We start from the raw sequence: 19,364 nt of genomic DNA on the forward strand, positions 1-19,364 counted from the left end.
GTGTGTGTTCATCAGCCAAAGACCTTGCAACAGGTAGGGAGTGAATACACCTGGGAGGGGTGCCAACTGTGGTTTCTGTGCCCAGGTATTCAAGTATGCATAAGAAACTAACTTAGACCGGAAGTATCACAACCAGACGTTCAGTGGTGAAGGGACATCCTTTATCTCTGTGAATTGTTGTTGACAAGAGTCCAGGATTCTGGATCTAGCTGCTCTTACTTTTGCCACTTGGTCTCATGTAACCCTTGCCCTTCACAACCAGCTGCCTGATTCCTCAACTGCTCTTTTAAGCAGGAAAGATAATATTCACCTCCTCTCCCCGACAAGAGAAAAGGACCTTCATTTTGGTACCTGCTTATCTCAACATCAGTTTCCTGTTGGTTTTTCAGTGCACTGACCTGAGTTTCTCTGCTCTTTATCCAGTACCACTCATTCTGTTGAGCATTCTTATTCCTGATTGAAAGACTGTAGCTGTGGTAACCAAGGGCAGTCAAGTTTGAACTTCTAACACAAACACCCACTGATATAAGCCTGCTCCACACACCCCTCCTCCGGCCTCCCCTGCCCCACTCCCTTTTCCACCTTTCCTATTTCCGTCAAAGGATCTTCCGTTCCTCTGTTTGCAAACATTGCAAACAGTAGAATTGGAGGATTAAACACTCTAGAACAAGAAGAGACATTGGAAAACACCTGCATTCTACATTGGAAACTGATTTTGTTTTGACTGCAAAATTCCTTCAGTTGGTACTGGTTGTTGAGAACCTAGTTGGTAAGGATAATGAGGCCTGATTTGTACCCAGTCGGGAAGCTCCATGATTGATGAACGATGTCTGGTTCAGTCACGGGACTACAGTGTGAGGTCGATTGTACTAGAAATGACACACTCTGGCTATAGTCCATTGGCCTTCTTTTTATCAGTTCAAGGTTCCAAGGTTCTAAGAGTTTAAATAACTGGCTTTCTAACACACAGCTAGTGGATCTCACTGCTGGAGAGAGAAACCAGATTTTCTGAGTCCTAGGAACACAGTGTCTAGGTATCAAAGGAAATCTAAGAGTCACATTGTCTTTACTTCCTCCATATTGTAGCAAATCGCATTCACAATTCCTTCAAACTTTCCCTTCTTTAGTTTTATCCTTTCCAGCCCTTAAGTACAGTCTTTTCTTCTCACACAAACATTATGTCAAGCTCCTGGTAATTGTTTTTTTGTCTTTCACTGACTGCTACTCCAATCTATCCTGTTCTTAGCACTAGATAAATCTCTCTAATATACTATTATCATAGTCTTAATCTCTAGCTTTAAAAACAGTCAACAACATACATATTTCAAAGATAAAATTAATCCCTCCAACTACATTTTAAACTTTTTTATGATGTCAGACTATCACTTGGGAAAATGTATCTCCTACTGTGATCCAATAGGTAACATATTCACCGGCTAGTTTGGTTTTGTCATATGTCTGAAGATGGCATCATAATTTCTACCCAAGTAAATCCTTCACCTGTTTTCTCTACCCAGTTGTTGTCAACTGCTCCTATACCTCTTTCCAGTAGCTCTTTCCTGCCTCACAATACAAACATACACACACATAGATTCACAGTTTACTTTTACCCAACAGAAATCTCACCAGTGCTACCGGAGTCAGCTGAAATAACTCAAAGCCCAAAGCATTACATGAGGACCTTGGCATATGAGGGACCATAAAGAATGTTGTCTCAGATCTATACTGTACATAGTATGAAACCCAATAAATATTTTTCTGATAATGATGTCAATATAAAAAATTGTAGTTACTCAGTTTGGCCATAATTTTGTTAGCTTGAAGTATATCTACATACTGATTTTTCTCCCAAAATAGACCCTTTGGAATCCCTAGACAGTTCTTTTCATTACTTTTCTGAAATTGATCAATTTCATCCCTGGCTTGTTTGACAGTCAACAATGAAATTGAATTGCTTTTCAACAAGTAAATGGGTTCCCACTCCTTTTCCTAGTTGAAAGAAAATACTTATTTGCAGCACAAATAAACACCACACCTGTCCATTTCTACAATACAATAATTATTTGAAGAATTCACTCAACTGGAAAATATATTGGGGTAAGAAACTACACACAAGTCAAGAAAGGCGTTAGGGTAAAAAAGAAATCTAACAGTGTCTGTATCTATTTATTCCTTGTATGGGGGACAGCTGTGGCACCAAAAATTCCAGTTATTTTGGGCATCTCTTCACCATAATCCTAGGTGGGGTGAGGTTGGGGGGAGTGGAGAAGGGGAGGAAAAAATCTAAGCAAGGTATACTATGAGTTTTCTTTCATTTAATGTTATTTGGTATTTTTAAAAATTTTGATTAATTTTTTAAAAATTAGAGAATACTGTTAGTTAATAATGGTTAAGTTCTGGATACATGTAATCAATCCCACAGAATCCTATAGTTTATCTGTATCCCCTAAAGATCATGCACGATGTCACTTTTCAGCCTTTAGGAAGCATATTTTTGCGTATGCTTCCATGGGTCCTATCATGGAATCTGCATCATTGCCTTCTACTCTGTGGTCAGCTCATAGCGCTCTCTCCTGAGGAGACCATTCTACTGAGGTGACTTTCTGGGTTATAGCCCTCTGCCCATGGTCACCTTGTTCTCTGTGCCTAGCAAGATCAACTGTAGGTTTTTATTTTTCTGAGAGTTCTATGTTTTACTCTAGAATCCAGCTCTCTATGATCTACTTGCTATTACCCCTAGAGTTATCCTCCTGAGGTGGTTTTTGAGTTCTGTTCTTCTGTGGCAGACATAGGTTTGGAAATGAGTTATCAGTTTAGGAATTCCAACTTTACGACTCTATTTATGTTTTCAAAATGGACACTGCTTTACATGATCATCATCAAAATAATGCATGGTCTTTAAACAAACAAATAAAATGCAATAAGTAGGACATGAAGTATGAAGTGAAAATGTATCTTTCCAACTCATCATCTTCTGTAGACAATTATTTAGAATTAACCACTGTTAACAAGTTGACTGATACACCTTAAGATATTTAAAATACATGTATGTGTATGCATATACATATGCATATACATATATAAACATATATGTAATATACATATTAATATATTTAAAGTCTGATCATGTAGCAACATATATAAGTATAGTCTTCTGGAAATGTCTTCCTTTGTTTAACTCTAAATATCTTTAATTTAAATTTTAATATTTATATGCCAGTATATACAGGTCTACATTTCTTTCTTTTTTTTTTTAACTGCAACAGGTTATATGAATGTACCGTGATTTATTCTATTTTCATCTTAGTAAAAAATACCTACCCTTCTCCTCAGAACACACACAAGCAACAAGAGAGTGGAGTGAAATATTGAAAGTGTTGAATGAAAAGAATCCACCAAGTATAAAAATAGTCTACAATTACAAAAATTTTGAAATACTATTGAGAATATAGTCATAGACATATGAAAGATGAAATGTAAGAACACACTATACACCATGCCATGCTAATACATTTGAAAATCAAGATGAAATGCCTTGTGTTTAGGAGATTATATATCTGAGATGTCAGATTCATGCTGTGCATGTCTCTATAATGTTATTTCATTAAAATACACATACTTTATTTGCAGAGATAAATTTCATATGGACATCTGTTTCCTGGGTAATTTTTTATAAATGAGTGGGAAAAAAAAAACCATTGGTTTAAAATGTCCCTTCTGAAATAGGTAATGCGTTACAGGAAACACATTTGAATTTTTAGAAAATAAAGATTATTGCTGAAATTATGAATCTTAAGAAATATAAAAGTCATCTTTCTTTGCTGGTCCTTAGTGGTAAGAGTTCCAATTGATTCTATTTATTTACTCAAGAAGTACACACGGCTGGGATACACAAATAGAATCTACTGGAAACAACAGGAGATGTTGGATTCATGCTGTGCGTGTCTCTAAAATGTTATTTCATTAAAATACACATACTTTATTTGCAAAGGTAAATTTGCAATGATGATTAGTTGCAAATAAAGTCCTCAGCCCAGATAGTTTTATGGATGAAGTGTGTAACACCTTCAGAGAATGATGATTCCAAAGGCAACATTAAGTTCTAGAACATAGAAAATTGCCCGCTTTCCCATTAATATTATACAGCTAGCATAACCCTAAAATTAAATTAGATTAGAAAAATAGCCTAACAGGAAATGTGAAGATCAGTCTCAACTAGAATATTCATATAAATAAGGTTTAACTGCATACTGTTAATAAGTAGTATTTTGAAAGAAGTCAAAAGTTGTTTGACATGAGAAAACCTAATATAACTCATTGTATTAATTTTTTTAAAAGGAATCTTCTCATTAGTTTTTTAAAAAGGACATTTGACAACATTTGACACACATTTTTGACAGAAAATCACTACAGCTGTTAAAAATATTCCTTCTGGTAATAGCCCGTCAAAATTTTTATCACATGTTGGCTCCTCTTTCATGTATTTTCCATCTTAAGTTACCTTATTGTAATGATCTATTTACATCTTTGTCCTTAATACCAGATTATATCTTATTTCTGTGTGTGTGTGTGTGTGTTTGTGTGTATATAATTTTGTGTAGTATCCAATACATATCAAAAATGTAAATATGTGTTGAATGAGTGAATGAAAGAATTAAATGTATAGCTTCACCAGGCCATTTGCTTTTTGCACATCAACATGGTGCCATGTCAGGAAAGAACTTATGAGCCATCAGTTCATAATCACTTATGATGCCCATACTGTATGTCAGGCACAAAACTCTTTGAGGACACATATGGATAAACCATAGGCCTTGCCCTTGAGGAGCCCACAGTCTAAGAAAAGATAACAGGTCTATAATGACATCCATAGTGGATTTGCTTCAAGAGGAAAATTATTTTCTATTACAAGAGTCACTTACACTAGCAGTGAAGTCCTGTCTTAATTTAAATCCTCAGCAGAATACCCATCACATAAATGAAAACTTGAGGAAGTACTTCACTCTGGAGTGTATGCCCTAAGCCCAGTTCAGTGGATGATAGTGGATTGATTCTCACATCAAAAAGAACACAGAGCTATACATACTTAACCTTTGGAACCAGCTACCTCTGGAAAAATAATAAGCAAGTCTTAGGAGGGGAAAAGAGTTGCTTGAAATTCTGCAGTTTTTTTTAATCTTGTGAAGAATGGGATATAAATCAATAAATAACAGTAACATCAAGAGGTGCAATTACATTTTCTATCCACTTAAAAACACTGGGAAGAAGTCCTTGGTTCCAACAGCTTTCTTCCTTTAAAGTAATAAGAGACTAAATCTTTACTTCGGAACTAGGGCATGAGTCTGGGTCTGGGTTAGTGTCCTTTCACTGAGTTAGAAATAGTCTAACAAAAATAAATTGAAAAATAAGTCTATGTCAAGGGATTCTTTCCTCAAACTTTCTCAAATTAGAAACATGTACACCTTTAAAGCTATGTCTTAAATAGCTCCAAAAAGTGGATATTTGTGCAAAAATTTTAGACATAGTTGGACTCTTAGAGGTCAACTGACTCATTTCTAGTGAGGAAAAAGTCACTTACCTAAAGCAATGTGGCTAATTTTTTGGTATTATTGTATTATGATTCTGACCTAAGTACCAAAAACTCTGCTAAGAATTTAACTGAATATGGTAACAATATCAATAAATTTTTTCTCTTTCTGTAGTTAAGCAATTCCCTCCAAGCCAGAGGTATTTTATTTCCTCAGTTTAGAATAATTGGGTCCTTTCTCCTGATTGGTTTGATTAAAAAGGTAATGAGATTTACCCTCATGGAACAAGTCCCATCATACTGTTCAATTTTAGGTGTAAAATAATATGCCTAAATATTCAAATGGAAAGTGTTCAATGGAGGTGTGCTCAGAGTTCAACAATATATTTCCTTCTTTGTTAAAGAAATTGTTCTTTCGCCTGGATTGTTAAACTGAGAGTTTTGATGGAGGGTTTGAAAGTAGTATAAATCCCAAGACCCACGGATCATAGGAACCAAGGAGAAAGGGAGGATTCATCAGCAGATTAAGTGGAATGGGTTGGAATAATAAATAAACATAGGTAGAATTACATCAGTGACTGATGAATACTTTGTCTAAATTATTGGAGATGAGATCAGGGCAGATACAACAGGAAATATGCTGCAGTGGCTGTGGAGCTTGTTTTTATAGAGATACGATATTCAGGTGCACTGATTCTCTCTGACTCAAACCTCCTTTATCTCATTTACTGCTCTTTTTCAGCCATAATGAGCAACCAGACCTAGAATTTTTAGGTTCATTCATCAAGCAGAGAGAATCCTAAATGGATGCTCGCTTGTAAAATGACCCCTTTAAAGAGAGATATAAGCAGATGATGGCAGCAACCTCACTCCAGTGGAGAGAGAAAGTGGGCACCAGTGTACCCTAGGCTTCCTCCTCCTCCTTGCCCCACGGATCAGAGGTTTTGGCTGGAGCAAACCATCTGACTCAGAAACTAGCTCGCTGTCCGTCTGTCTCTCTCTATCTCTGTCTCTCCTGCCTTTTGATTGTAAAATAAAATTCAGATACAGAAAACCAGACAAAACAAACAACTAGCTGGCTGAGTTATTATAAAGCCAACAATCTTCTACCAAACAGCACTCAGATCAAACAACAGAACTTTTGCAGGCTAATACAGAAGGTCCTTCCCTCCCTCCAAATGTAACCTTTCTCTTGATGTTCACTGCAGCCTTGCTTGTAACAGCATGATAAACAAACATGCTAAAAGGGGAGATAATTCATAAAGTAAGGTAAAGACGTTCAGTGGAATACTATGCAGCAGTTATAAAGACTGAGGCTGAATCATTCATTAAATTGTTTATTTGTGAATGCACAGACACAGTCCTAGCTTCTGGGGATATGAGAGTGAACAAAATAAATAATACTCATGTCCTTTTAGAGGTGACATTTGAATGAGGGAGACAGACAATAACAGACAAACAAAATAGTAAGCAGCACATCTGTAGTTACTGGGAATACTTTGAGAACAAGAGATGGAGAGAGAGATGTCATCCACAGAAGGGCTTTTGGAGGCATGAACCTTTGAGCAGAGAGCAAAGTAAGTATGGGGAAGAAGATCCCAGTCAGAACAAAGAGCATGGTAAATGGAATTTTTGAACAAAAGCAAGGCTAGAGGAAAAGGATATCAGGAGATAAATTCAGGGGAAGAAAATTACAGATCCTGGAGGGGCTCAGAAGCCGTGGAAAGAAGTTTGGATTTTATTTTAATTGCATTGGGAAACCATTGGAGGATTTTGATCAAGGAAGTGATCATCAAATTTATGTGCCTAAAGATCATGTTGGCAGTGAGGAGGAGTGATATTTAGGGGGCCTCTTGCCTCAAGTTTGGAGAAAGATGATGGCGGAAAGAAAGTTCTGCTTAAAATTATATCGAAAGGTCTCTGAGACATATTGTTGGTTTAAAAAAAAAGCAAAACATTCCTAATGTGTGATCTTAGTTATGTAAAAATAACAAAATCAGTACTTTTAAACCACACAATATAAGCTGTGTGACTGTGTGTAAATGCTTATTTAGAAAGCTCTCAGGAGAATCATAGAAGGCAGCACAGCAAACAGAGAAGAGAAATAATTCTGGAAACAGAGTGGGTTTGGCTGTGGGTGGGGATGAACCACTTTTGAATGATTTATTTTTTATTTTTATTTGTGCAACAATAATGTATTCATTTGTTGATTGCCTATCATATACAAATTATAAGAATGATATAGCTGAATCGAGCAGTTGGGATATTGCTAAAATAAAAATTATAAAGATTTTTAACTGCTACCTTCAAAAAGATAGATATTTTAGAGAATCGGTGATTCTAGAAGCAAGAACTAAATCTCATAATTTTACGTTTACAAATTTACTGTCAAATTATTTTACCACAATATTAATTTTGGAAAAATTAGATACACATTTACATGAAAGATGAGTAGGATGTTGAGAAGGTGTGAGAACAGGTACAGGTATATGACAGTTCATGCAGAAATTTTGATCTAGAACTGCTGATGGAGAGTAAGCAGAGAGGAAAGCTAGTTTTCAAAGCACAGGATTTGGAAAATTTTGTTGCAAAAATAAAAATAAATCATTCAGTCCTGACATGGAACCCACGCTCCTCTGTTTTCTGAGGGATTGATGCAGGACAAGTCACTTAATCTCTCTAAACTTCCATCTCCTCTCTGCTAAAATGTGGCTAATCATTTCTACCTTGTAAGTTTATGATAAGAATAGCAGAAGGAAGAGAGAGGAGGAGAGGGAGAGAGAGAGAGATAGAGAGAGAGAGAGAATGTTATTTAAAATTACAACTGATATCAGCAGCTTCTACCACGTTAAGGGGGTATCATTTGTCTCTGGAGCAGGTAACCTTTTGTTTAGCAAAACAAAATGATGGGACATTTGGCTGTGGCAGTATCCTCCTCAAGGAATGGTAAGAAAGAAAGTTTGTGAAATAAAGAGGATTAAATTGCCCTGCAAAATAAATAAGAATTTCCAAGTTTCCAGGACTGGAGAGAAGCCCACTAGGATGAGTAGGGTGGGGCCCCTGAGGGCTCTCAGCCAGGGAGAGTAGCTCAGGGCCTTCTTTAAAAAGTGGCCTAATAATAACCAGTTTGTAATCTATTTGCTGCTTCTATTGCCATGTGACACCCTAATTCCCATTATCCACAAATCTCAGTAAAGGACTGCTCCAGAAAAAAGCTTCTACTCTTGGGACTCTGGTGAATGAATGCTGGGAAGATGTCTCTTCTGGGGGATTAAATAGTAACCAACATGTAAGATTCCAGAAGAAACTTCAGAAAACTTATGAATTTCCTATCACAGGTGCAATGAATTTGTCACCAATGACAGTGTGTCTCCAGATGACATCCGGGTTGCGTGGACGGGTTGAAATAATGCAGGGAAAAACTGGTTCACACACTTTGTTAAATAAAGACCCTTTATTTAAGTCTTTAAGCCATTTTGAGTTTATTTTTATGTATGGTGTGAGGTAGTGTTAATTTCCAACATATACAAACAGCTCATGCAGCTCAATAACAAAAAGAAAAAAAACAAAACAAAACAAGCAACCCACTCGTAATCCTAGTTTAGTCAACAGCGTCAACACCAGATGTTGCCACTGGGCAAGATACAGAACTCTCTAAGGCCTCAGTTTCCTTATCTCTAAAATCTAGAGAGTAATTTTAACTTAGATATCTCTGTTTTTGCAAGAATTAAAAAGTTAACATACATAAAGTGCCTAGAACCATGCCTTGAATGTTGAAGAAAGCAATCAGTATTATTTTTATTAAATATTTATTTCCTAACCCATGCACATATGGTCACCTTATCTTTGATAAAGGAGGCAAGAATATACAATGGAGAAAAGACAGCCTCTTCAATAAGTGGTGCTGGGAAAACTGGACAGCTACATGTAAAAGAATGAAATTAGAACACTCCCTAACACCATACACAAAAATAAACTCAAAATGGATTAAAGACCTAAATGTAAGGCCAGACACTATAAAACTCTTAGAGGAAAACATAGGCAGAACACTCTATGACATAAATCACAGCAAGATCCTTTTTGACCCACATCCTAGAGAAATGGAAATAAAAACAAAAATAAACAAATGGGACCTAATGAAACTTAAAAGCTTTTGCACAGCAAAGGAAACCGTAAACAAGATGAAAAGACAACCCTCAGAATGGGAGAAAGTATTTGCAAATGAAGCAACTGACAAAGTATTAATCTCCAAAATATACAAGCAGCTCATACAGCTCAATGTCAAAAAAAAAACAAAAAACAACCCAATCCAAAAATGGGCAGAAGACCTAAATAGACATTTCTCCAAAGAAGATATACAGATTGCCAACAAACACATGAAAGGATGCTTAACATCACTAATCATTAGAGAAATGCAAATCAAAACTACAATGAGGTATCACCTCACACCAGTCTGAATGGCTATCATCAAAAATTCTAAACAGTAAATGCTGGAGAGGGTGTGGAGAAAAGGGAACCCTCTTGCACTGTTGGTGGGAATGTAAATTGATACAGCCACTATGGAGAGCAGTATGGAGGTGCCTTAAAAAACTGAAAATAGAACTACCATACAACCCAGCAATCCCATTACTGGGCATATACCCTGAGAAAACCATAATTCAAAAAGAGTCATGTACCACAATGTTCATTGCAGCTCTATTTACAATAGCCAGGGCATGGAAGCAACCTAAGTGTCCATTGAGAGATGAATGGATAAAGAAGATGTGTCACATATATACAATGGAATATTACTCGCCATAAAAAGAAACGAAATTGAGTTATTTGTAGTGAGGTTGATGGACCTAGAGACTGTCATACAGAGTGAAGTCAGAAAGAGAAAAACAAATACCGTATGCTAACACATATATATGGAATCTAAAAAAAATGGCTCTGAAGAACCTAGGGGCAGGACAGGAATAAAGACGCAGACGTAGAGAATGGACTTGAGGATGCGGGGAGGGGGAAGGGTAAGCTGGGACGAAGTGAGAGAGTGGCATGGACATATATACACTACCAAATGTAAAATAGATAGCTAGTGGGAAGCAGCCGCATAGCACAGGGAAATCAGCTCAGTGCTTTGTGTCCACCTAGAGGGGTGGGATAGGGAGGGTGGGAGGGAGACGCAAGAGGGGGAGGACATATGGGGATATATGTATACGTATAGCTGATTCACTTTGTTATAAAGCAGAAACTAACACAACATTGTAAAGCAATTATATTCCAATAAAGGTGTTAAAAAAGATTGAAAAAAATGTATTTCCTTTACCTATTGTCCTGCAAAGTGATCTCATAACATTAATTGCAGTAGAGACAGCAAGACATTTTGGAAAGAACAGTAACCCCGGGAGTCCATTCCTGCCGTACCATTTATTCACTGTGGGACTCTGAGTCCTGTAGTCCCTAAGGTTAAATTGTTTCATTTATAAATCATGACCTTTGAACCAGATGATCCCAAAGATGGATTTCCATTCTACCTAGCAAATTTTGAATCTCTCATCCTCTATAAATGCATCCGTGACACAGTTCCCATGCGTTATCTTACGTACAAAGATGGTTAAGCTTATTTTCCATCCACTTTATTCCCTTGGCAGAATTATCCAAAGGCTGATAAAAGTAAAAAGTAGCTTTCTCTCCAAGCCATATATTTTTTTGGTAATGCCTTTGTCTTTGTGAGTCTTGGGCTGCCTATATATAAAAATGAAGGGTTGTTTGGTTTTTTGGTTTTTTTTGAAGAATGGGGTAGTCCTTCTCAACTTAGGATTGGACTCAACATTGCGAGAGTCCAAGTATGGATGGAGGAAGGAGGCGAGAGGAAGTCAGGGTAGGGAGCAAGGCCCAGCTTTGGGGGTCACCACAGTGAGAAATTATGGTCATTGCGGAGCAGTGAGGAAGCCAGAGGCTTCCAGGAATCTGAGTGAGTTCAAGGTTCTGATGGGAAGAAAGTAGTAAAGGCAAGGGAGGGACCAGAATTTGAGTAGGGCTGGAGACAACTTCCGAGTTTTGCCTAAAACTAGCTAGTAGGAAAGTGACTTGCAGGTAAGAAAAAAAATAGTCCTCTTCACGCTTAATGACCAAGCAAGAGAAGAGTATGTCTTGGACTAAGATAATGGAAGCAGAAGTGAAGAGAAATTGATATGTTTGAGATAGTTTCGCAAGTAAAATTGATAGGATTTACTGATGCAGTAGATTGGAGGTTTGGAAAAAGGAAGAATCAAGAATGATGCTGTTTCTGACTTCAGCAACTGAGTTGATTGATGCCATTTAATTGGGTGGGAAAGACTAGAAAATAAGCATGGAGAAGGAAGGAGGAAAATTCAGGTTTCCATTTTGTACCAGGTTATTTGAGATCCAGCTCTGACTTCCAAATGGAGAAGTCACCTATCTGTTTGACAAATAACTCTGGCGTGCAGAGGACAGGTTTGAGGCAGAAATAGCCTTTTTGTTGTGGTCCACACATGAGTGACCTTTTAAAGCACCAGAAATGGATGAAATCACTAAAGCTACAAGGACCTAGCATCAAACCCACGGGGCCAGAATACAGAGTGGGAAAGAAGAGGGAACCTATTAAGGTGAAAGAAAAAGAGGGGCTGAAGTGATAGGTTGACCACTTTGAAAAAGTGGAGGATTCATCTCTGTGAATTGCAGCTAAGAGAATGGAGAAGAATCTATTGGATTTTGAACATGGAAGTTGTTGATGATCTTACAAAAGCAGCTTTGTTGGTGCCTTGGGAGCAAAAAATGCAATTGAAATTTTTCAAAAATGAATTAGAGGTCTGGCTGAAAGGAAGCTACACGTAGTAAAGTGTTTTGCAAAAATTTCTTTTTAAGAAAAGCAGAAATACAGAGGGGAGTTTGATCAACTTGAATTTATTAAAAATGTCTCCAGTGGTCTCAGGTGTTTCCTGCTCATTGCTTGCTTATCTCATCCTACTACTAACACAGTCTGACTAAAATTAGTTAGTAGCGGTGGGCTCTGGACCCACCTAACTTTCGCGTAATGTCCATTTAGTTGGAAGTGGTGGAGATCTCTAATCTATCATGGGTTTACAGACCGGTCTGGAGCTCTTGAGTCCCCTCCGTTTGAAGCAGAGACTAAAGAGGATACGAGGGCATCCTAGTAGAAGTACTTCATTCAGGTTAGGAATGTGGTAGGGCTGGGTTATTGGAGAAGGGACATCTCTTGTTCTACACAGGGCAGTGTAGCTGAAGGGAAAGAACCAAAAGCAGTACCTTGTGCTAACCCTGAAGGGAGATTGATGATGAAAGTAGCTAAATGTGTGGTCATCGGCTCGAACTATTTGCCAGTCTTTCCAGTGCCTGACCTAGTCATTCAACTTTTTTCTAAACTCTGGATCCTGAATATTCTGGCTTTGGCAAGCCTCACAGACCCCAGGGACAGTATACCTTTTTACTCGATGCAGACACAAGTTCTCTTGCCCCAAGGAGAGACCCACATGGCAGGTATCTAGTGAGATGGGATCTGAAAGTTGGAGAAAAGCATGGGGCCCTTAGAGAGTGAAGATTTCCCTGGTCCAGTGGACTGCCTCAACCAGAACCTGCACAGAGCTTTCTCGCACAATTCAGAACCTAGAGGGTGCCAAGAAAAGATGACATTCAAGTTAATTGACTTGAGATAGCATTAATATTTAGTACATTATTTCAGCGTTCAAGCTACACAATGTTATATCTTTTGCCTGCATTGTATGATATAGATGGTCAAGCATGATGAGAAGAGTTTGTACCTCTGAGATTATGCCACGTCTGAAGAATAGGAAGAGCAGTCAACTGGGCAGGTGATGGTGGACAGCGGGCCTGGGCGTGGGTGGACAATGAAGGAAGACCGGTAGCTGGCAGTGAAGCAAAGCCATGAGGATGCGCTGCATAATTCTTCTCTTTAACTCAGCCACCATCAATTTCTCTTTCCAAACAACACCCTGACTTCAATTTGAAGAAATACATCTTATGCATTAGAATCAGTCTGGAAGTCAGGAGTGTTAGGGGCCTTGTGCTAGCAAAAGGGTGATCATTTGACCCAAGTTAGGCCAGTTGGGGGTTTCTTCTCTGGGATTTGAAACTTAGAGGAACAAAAAGACTGAAATGTCCAGTGTCCACTTTGTCCGCATGGATGTGTGCTGAACAACTGGGACCATATTTCTGCAACTGCCTTGCTTCTCTAGCCTTTCATCAATTCGGTGAACCTCTGATATCCTTCTAGGTGGGTTTATTTTGCTGAAATGCATTAGCGTTGAATCTGTTGCTGGCAATTAGGGAGCCCTGACTGGTTCAGTGGACAAATTCCACCAAAAGCTAGATGAGACTCGTTAGAAGGGGAATGTAAACACACCTGACACTGCAAGGATTTTAAAGATGAACAAGGAGGAGTGACAGGAAGAGGTTTTATTTATCCAAACCCCAAGTGTAAGAAGTGTCTCTCTTTTATCTCTTCAAATCATACTTAACCTGTTCAGAGCCCCCTTTCCATCTGAAGGACAGATTGTTTAATCTTAGTAATCATGGAACCTTCCCCCTCCATCCGTGAGACATACAAGAAACTGAAACTTATGTGTTGGCAGGAAGAGCTGTGCTCCTGGTCTCGTGTGGTCTCCACCATCTGTCCCTTGGGCACCTCTCATTGGTCCACAACGCTGACCACAGATGCCACATCACAGCTATCCTTCTGTCATCCTGTCATCTAAGGCATTAGATGCCAGAAGCACACCTGTCTGCACTTCCTTCCTCAGTGTCCAATGCTTGTAAGAAGCTCAAATTTCATGTCCGGCCATTTCTACTTTTCCTACTCAAAAATATTGCTCCATTTCATCGCTCTACCCTGGTCAATCCAAATTCAGCATAATCTCCCGCAATTGGCCTTTAGAACCCTCAACATTGATTGCTTTCTTGTAGGTAGAGGTGGGGATAAGAAATGCTAACACCAGGGTTTTCTTCTCTTTTCTTTTCTTTTTTCTTAATAGCATGCTCTGTTAAATGGCCAACGGAGCACGTACCTCATTGTGTCATAATTAGTTTGTTGCTGTTTGAAACAATTTGATGAAAAAAATTGATCTATGTATGTCCCATTCCCAGTTCCTGGACCTACTGAATACTCAATAAATGCCTGTTGAACAGAACACCACAGAAATCCACTGTGTAGGCTCATCTTAACATCTTTACTCAGTTCCTGAGAATAGCTTTTGTGGGAAGTCATAAAAATGCATTGATGAGTAGATAGCATCCCCAAAACCAAGATTTTCAAGTGCTTTTCAATAATTAAATTCTGAGGAACAATTTAAAGCTTGCATAGTTTTCTCTCAGGTACTCTCTAGAGACAGCTGGTGCTCGCTGGGGTTCATGGGCTTCATTACGAGTTCATTTTTCTCTCTTCAGTGTTGGATGTACTGGCTGAAATGAGGAGGAGGGAACGAGAAACAGAAATTAAACAGGTGGGGTCTGGAAGGTGGCAGAGCCCTCGCACAGATTATTAAACAGCAGGCTTTGCGCTCGGTCTTGGCCAAGGCAGGCTTCAGTGTTCTGAATGAAATCAAGCAAGTAGTTGCATAAGCATAAGATGGTATTTAGTGTCTAAGGGTCTAAGATCAGTTCAATTAATGAGGGGCCTTCAACAAGTCTACTGTATATTTTGTGCCTCATTTCTCTCTTTGGATAACAGAATTTATAAGCTGCTATCTCAATGAGAAAGAGTGAAAAACATCTTCAGACTTTCCGTGTGCTTAAGAGTACATAGACCATGCTAGGAATTTAATCCAGAGGAGCATGTGACTTGCCCAAGTTAGAGTTTAATAAAAGTAAGCCTGGAGCCTTTTCTGCTTTTATCCACTCAGATCCCTGAGGTCTTGTCATCCTGTTAGAGCTGCTCAGAACTGACTCTCCACCCCTATCTGCAACCCATCACAGAAAATCCTTTCAATCCTGGACTTTCCGGGCACATCTTCTTTTCCCTCCTTCAAGAAATCTTTCCCTTCTTAAATTATGTTTTTCCCCAGTTCCTCGTTAGGCTCTAGTTGGCCTTAAGTATCACTGTTGTAATAGCAGTGATGATGCCTGACTATAGAAGAGAATTGTGTTTCTCCAGTGATAGCTTCTACACCCTAAGAGGGACCCCTGATGTAAATTTCAGACTGTGCATCATGGGCAATGGAGAAAGCACACGGTGATCAGAATGGACGTTTGGGAAGTAGTAGTGAGAAGGGTTATTGTCTAACTTTAGAAAACATTTCCATGTCCTGCCCCCTGAGTAGGAAACGTTTAAAATCATACTTTGATTTGAGTAAAAGGCACTACATACTTATGGAAATGTAAAGGATTAAATGCCTCACAGATTACTTTTCATAAGACGTTCTATCAGTTTTCTAAATGGATCCTCACTAATAAAGCACCTTATAAATTAGACGGGACTAATCATTAAATGGGATTTTGCACAGTAAGGAAACTGTACATCATAGAGAGGAAAAACAGGTATTATTTTCAGCTCTGTCATTGCCATATTGTGGACTGGCATTGTGGGGTTTAAGACCTACCTAATGCATATGAAGGCTGCAAGCCGGAAGATTAGCGTAATCACTGTACCTACCACCACCATGGAAATCTGTGCTACACCTAAATTTGAACATTTTGAGATTTCGGGTGTATCTCTTCTAAATGGTTTGTAAATGGTCAGCGTCATGTTACAACATAGGGTTCTTATCTTTGTTGAAGTCTTTAACCCATATTAACTCAGGTAGTAAGTCAAAAATAGAAACTGATAAATAAACCCAGAACCTTGGTTGGCGTTACCATCTCTGGTCTTGAATAATAAACCAATTAGTCACTCATTGAACGAATAATTATTGGGCTCATTCTATTTCTAGGCACAATTGTAGGTGCTGGCAATTCAACAATAAACAAAATAGGCAGAATTTCTACCCTCTTAAAGCTTATGTGGTAAGGGGTACCATTAAGTAATTGAAGATGCTAGGCATTAGTTTGATCCAGATGGTTTTAAGAAGAGAAGGAGCACACAGTATCACTGGTCCAGGCATGAAATTGCTGTTCTGTAGTGCTATTTAATTCAAATATATGAGAGCGAGCTTTGTCTAGTTAGAGACAAACTAACTATCCTTTGACTGGGATGCGTGACAGTGGCATGAGCACACTCAAAGGTATGTGTGTGCAAAGTGGGAAAGATACGGCTGATTTAGATGAATGCTTTCAGAAAGGAGGTAAGTTTTTAGCTTCATCTTAATGTTTCGAGTTGGACTCTCAAGTCACTGAATCATATCATCTTAAAGCTGGAACGGTCTTCAAGAGACTTCTCATTTAAACTCTTCATTATAAAGACATCAACAATTAGACCCAGACTTTCCCAAGGAAATTATTTACAAAGAACCTTGAAAAGTGCTTAGCACACATCACAACGTTAATAAAAAAACATATTTCTATATGTTTTTTTCTGTTTGTTTGTTTGTTTCTTACCAGAATCTAAAATTTTCTTTCTCTTTATTTGATGGTGGAACTTTTTTTTTTGAATTTTATTTATTTTTTAAACAGCAGGTTCTTATTAGTTATCCATTTTATACATATTAGTGTATATATGTCAACCCCAATCTCCCAATTCATCCCACCAACACCTCCCTCACCACCACTTTCCCCCATTGGTGTCCATACGTTTGTTCTCTACATCTGTGTCTCTGTTTCTGCCCTGCAAACAGGTTCATCTATGCCATTTTTCTATATTCCACATATATGCATTAATATACGATATTTGTATTTCTCTTTGTGACTTACTTCACTCTGTATAACAGTCTCTACATCCACACACGTCTCTACAAATGACCCAGTTTTGTTCCTTTTTATGGCTGAGTAATATTCCATTGTATATATGTGCCAATCTTCTTTATCCACTCGTCTGTCGATGGGCATTTTGGTTGCTTCCATGACCTGGCTATTGTATATAGTGCTGCAATGAACATTGGGGTACATGTATCTTTTTGAATTATGGTTTTCTCTGGGTATATGCCCAGTAGTGGGATTGCTGGATCATATGGTAGTTCTATTTTTCGTTTTTTAAGGAACCTCCATACTGTTCTCCATAGTGGCTGTATCAATTTACATTCCCACCAACAGTGCAAGAGGGTTCCCTTTTCTCCACACCCTCTCCAGCATTTGTTGTTTGTAGATGCCCATTCTAACTGGTGTGAGGTGATACCTCATTGTAGTTTTGATTTGCATTTCTCTAATAATTAGTGATTAGAGAAAGTTGAGCAGCTTTTCATGTGCTTCTTGGCCATCTGTATGTCTTCTTTAGAGAAATGTCTATTTAGGTCTTCTGCCCATTTTTTGATTGGGTTGTTTGTTTTTCTACTATTGAGCTGCATGAGCTGTTTATATATTTTGGAGATTAATCCTTTGTCCATTGATTCGTTTGCAAATATTTTCTCCCATTCTGAAGGTTGTCTTTTCGTCTTGTTTATGGTTTCCTTTGCTGTGCAAAAGCTTTTAAGTATCATTAGGTCCCATTTGTTTATTTTTGTTTTTATTTCTATTACCCTAACAGGTGGATCAAAAAAGATCTTGCTGTGATTTATGTCATAGAGTGTTCTTCCTATGTTTTCCTCTAAGAGTTCTATAGTGTCCAGTCTTACATTTAGGTCTCTAATCCATTTTGACTTCATTTTTGTGTATGGTGTTAGGAAGTGTCCTAATTTCATTCTTTTACATGTAGTTGTCCAGTTTTCCCAGCACCACTTATTGAAGAGACTGTCTTTCCTCCATTGTATATACTTGCCTCCTTTGTCATAGATTAGTTGGCCATAGGTGCATGGGTTTATCTCTGGGCTTTCTATCTTGTTCCATTGATCTATATTTCTGTTTTTGTGCCAGTACCATATTGTCTTGATTACTGTAGCTTTGTAGTATAGTCTGAAGTCAGGGAGTCTGATTCCTCCAGCTCCGTTTTTTTCCCTCAAAACTGCTTTGGCTATTCGGGGTCTTTTGTGTCTCCATACAAATTTTAAGATTTTTTGTTCTAGTTCTGTAAAAAATGCCATTGGTAATTTGATAGGGATTGCATTGAATCTGTAGATTGCTTTGGGTAGTATAGTCATTTTCACAATATTGATTCTTCCAGTCCAAGAACATGGTATATCTCTCCATCTGTTTTTGTATCATTTTTAATTTCTTTCAGCAGTGTCTTATAGTTTGCTGTATACAGGTCTTTTGTCTCCCTACGTAGGTTTATTCCTAGGTATTTTATTCTTTTTGTTGCAATGGTAAATGGGAGTGTTTCCATAATTTCTCTTTCAGATTTTTCATCATTAGTGTATAGGAATGCAAGAGATTTCTGTGCATTAATTTTGTATCCTGCAACTTTACCAAATTCATTGATTAGCTCTAGTAGTTTTCTGGGGGCATCTTTAGGATTCTCTATGTATAGTATCATGTCATCTGCATACAGTGACAGTTTTACTTCTTGTTTTCCAATTTCTATTCCTTTTATTTCTTTTTCTTCTCTGATTGCCGTGGCTAGGACTTCCAAAACTATGTTGAATAATAGTGGTGAGAGTGGATATCTTTGTCTCCTTCTTGATCTTAGAGGAAATGCTTTCAGGTTTTCACCATTGAGAATGATGTTTGCTGTGGGTTTGTCATATATGGCCTTTATTATGTTGAGGTAGGTTCCCACTATGCCCACTTTCTGGAGAGTTTTTATCATAAATGGGTGTTGAATTTTGTCAAAAGCTTTTTCTGCATTTATTGAGATGATCATATGGTTTTTATTATTCAGTTTGTTAATATGGTGTAT

At 38.0% G+C, this 19,364-nt stretch overlaps 1 long non-coding RNA gene across 1 annotated transcript in view; it reads right to left on the reverse strand.

Moving 5' to 3' along the window:
* Positions 1 to 19,364, reverse strand: part of LOC309637387 — a 50,489-nt gene continuing 31,125 nt past the window's right edge. The window contains exon 2 of the long non-coding RNA XR_014250510.1: positions 1 to 19,364. This exon is cut by the window's right edge and continues 27,546 nt beyond it. This is a non-coding gene — a long non-coding RNA (uncharacterized lncRNA).

Source organism: Balaenoptera physalus (assembly GCF_965194825.1).
Source record: "Balaenoptera physalus genome assembly, chromosome: 11".
Taxonomy (NCBI): Eukaryota; Metazoa; Chordata; class Mammalia; order Artiodactyla; family Balaenopteridae; genus Balaenoptera; species Balaenoptera physalus.